This window comes from Elephas maximus, chromosome 7 (assembly GCF_024166365.1).
Source record: "Elephas maximus indicus isolate mEleMax1 chromosome 7, mEleMax1 primary haplotype, whole genome shotgun sequence".
NCBI classification, from domain to species: Eukaryota; Metazoa; Chordata; class Mammalia; order Proboscidea; family Elephantidae; genus Elephas; species Elephas maximus.
In genome coordinates, this window is record NC_064825.1 from 7,653,661 (window position 1) to 7,657,164 (window position 3,504).

Sequence of the window (3,504 nt, forward strand, 5' to 3'; positions counted from 1 at the left end):
GGTGGGTAGGTGGGGGCTGGGGGGAGGGAGGAAAAGGGAGGGCTCAGGAGTGGGGGCTTCAGGTGGGTAGGGGCAGGGTCAGGGATAGGAGAAAGGGACAGAGGATGGATGGGGTAAAGGGTGTGTGCATGCATTTTGGAGTAGGGGATATCTGGGGAAGGGAAAGTTTGGGTTACACAGGGAGAGGCAGACCAAGGAATGGTTTCTCTCCATATTACTTGGTTATTGAGAATGACAATAAACTTAAAGAAAAGATTGCTTTAATAGGTGGCTTTGCTGCTTTCCTTGGGGGATGCTTGCAAGGAAAGCTGAGCCTTGTCCACAGGATGCAACGACATGTTTGCCTGGCCACTTCTGCCCCACCTCCAGACTTTCTGCCTAATCGTCCTTTGCTTAGCACTGTCATGTGTGCTTCATTGGTGTCTTAAAAGCACCCACAAGCCACCTCCAACCAAGGACCACCCTTCCCGGGACTCCTAGCACATCAGCCAGAAGGTTAGGTTTCATTTTTTTTTTTTTTTTTTGCTGGCGAAACATCAGATTTGTAGGGGTCTCAGCTCCTGATGGAAACCCTGGTGGCATAGTGGTTAAGCACTAAGGCTGCTAACCAAAAGCTTGGCAGTTCGAATCCACCAAGTGCTCCTTGGAAACTCTATGGGGCAATTCTACTCTGTCCTATAGGGTCACTTTGAGTTGGAATCGACTCCATGGCAACAGGTTTTTTAGGTTTAGCTCCCGATAGCTCGGCTGCTAACCAAAAGGTCTGCAGTTCGAACCCACCAGCCACTCCTTGGAACCCTATGGGGCAGTTCTACTCTGTCTGATAGGGTCACTATGAGTCAAAATCGACTAGATAGCAACGGGTTTGATTTTGTCTTTTTTAGCTCCTGATAGTGGTTGTGTACTTTGGAAACTGGAACCTCTGCCTGCTAATGACATTGTTGTCACCATTAGGCAGCCACATTGGTTAGTGAAACCCATGTAGAAGAAACAGACTTTCTGGGAAATGACCTTTTCTTTGACATATTTTCTTGTCATTTTGAGCAATAACTTCTGGACAAAGTTACTTAAAACTTTTTTTTCTACTTTGGTTTATTTTGATACAAATTTCTCAGTATCTGCCTAAAATCCCAACACAAATGTCTTGAATTCTTTTTATTTAGATTTAAAATCTTAAAAAGGCATTTTAGGTGGCAAATTTACATCTCTGCTGATAGTGATGATGAGTAGATGAGAGAAGGGGGGGAGTCTCAGGTCTGTTTGAGTAGAAGTTTCCTATAAAAAACACTATGCAGGACTTTTTGACTCTACTACTTGAGAATCTGAGAGAATGTAGAAGCACTCTCCAGCAGGGAGTATAAGTTGGCAGAAACTAGCAAAGAAATAAAGTACTGTATGTATTTTCTAAGATTTAAATGGTATCTTTTCCTCTTTTTATCTTGAGGTCAAATGTCCTGGCTGTAGTAGTCCATCTAGATTTCTTCCTGGGTTATTTTGCTAAGATAGTAACATTTTCAATAAAGATTTGCAGAGACTTTTCTGTGCCAGTGTTTTATTTCTTATCAAATTAATCTCCCTTACCTTTCAGTCCCATGTCGGGCAGTGTCATTATAAAAGGAGCTTAGAATTGTCTTGTTGATTTTGCTACGTGATCTGCTGCAGGAGAAGATAAAACCAGTCCCTGCTATGCCTGCAGAGTCTGTGAGTGGTACAATGGCTAATGCCCTCAGCTGCTAACTGAAAGGTCGGAGGTTCAAGTCTACCCAGAGATACCTCAGAAAAAAGGCCTGGGGATCTGCTTCTGAAAAATCAGCCACTGAACACTCTGTGGAGCACACTTCTACTCTGACACATATGGGGTTGCCATGAGTCAGAATCAACTCCACATCCACTGATCTGGTTTTTTGTTTTTGCTTTATGCCTGTGGTCCAGTTCTCCCAAGAACATATGAGGCCAGTAGGCTTGACCCACAGGAGTGGGGGGACCTGAGAAGGGGAAGGAAATATTTTCAACCCTATTGCCCTTCCTGTTACTCATGTCGCACGAGTGACTTCTCATGATGCTGGCTGTGCAGGGATAAGCTCTACCATTGGCATTTCCACAGCAGGCTCTTAGAGCCCATCAGCTGGGGCCCAGGGCAGGGGCGTGATGCAGGGAAGTCTGCCCCAAGGAAGCCATCCTTTAGGGCCAGACAGCACAATGAAGTGGAAATATAAGAAGCCGGTCACACCTTTCTGAGACCAATCCTTGGAATGAGTAACAGTAGAGTTGTTGTGTGCCATCCAGACTCATTGCCATTGAGTCAATTTTGACTCACGGCAACTCTGTAGGACAAAATAGAACTGCCCCATAGGGCTTTCAAAGCTGTACATCCTTACATAAGTAGACTGCCACATCTTTATCCCTCAGAGCAGCTGGCGGGTTTGAACCACCGACCCTTCGGTTAGCAGCCAATCAATCAACTCTGGTGCCAGCAGGGCTTCTTCTGACTCACAGTGACCTAATCTGACAGCGTAGAAGCCTCCTTTTCCTGGTGATTATCTGAGTCTCTAAGAGCCTGTAAACTCACTACCTTCATCATTAATTATTACTGGTGTAATTATCTTTTAATTTTTCTCCTTCTTCTGATGTATGTCTTGTTTCCAGATTTTTTGGGGGGGACCGTGATACATCCTCCAGTGATTTAGCTCAGTTTTGATTATCACCATCATTGTCCTTTTTGTTTATTCTTCATGTAGATTATAATCGGGCAGGGGAGGGGGAGTGAAGGAAAGAGATGTAGTGAGGCTCAGATCTAGGGGAAGATCTTTTAAAAATGCACTTTGCATTAAAAACCAGTTGCTGTCATGTCAACTCCCACTTAGGGAGACTTCACATGTGTCAGACAGAGTAGAACGTGCCTCTCAGGGTTTTGGTGGCTGATTTCTCGGAACCAGACCCCCGGGTCTTTCTTCTGAGGCACCTCTGAGCGGCTCTGACCCTCTGACCTTTTTGTTGGCAGCTGAGTGCATTAACCCGCTTTCGTAATTACCCAGTCTGCAAAGTGAAGACGGTGGCCAGCTTGGGGTTACCTGATACTTTACAAGATTCTGATCCATGAGGTTGTCCGTTTCCAGCATAAAGTGGGGGAGCAAGGAGGAGGTGAGTATGTGGCAATATGAAGAAGCTGGACATGGGCTAAATGATAAAATCACATTACCAAGTGGTTCAAATTTGCCGAACATCAGGCCGTACCCATCTTAAACGGAAGTTTGAAGCCTTGCTCTAAAGCTACACTTGAGTTTCTTGAAATCAGGAACCATGGATAACTTCTTTTGTACCAGCTTCATTTGTGAGTCAAATATGCGGCACTCAATAATATCTGTTTGAATTGAGTTAATCTAGGAAATTCTCTATGACATTTCACTGCTCCTAAATATTGATACAAATGATTATAAGTTGATTATAGTGGAGTTTCCTTTTTGGGCTTCTAGACACATGATGCTTCTTGGTTGTTTTTTCCTG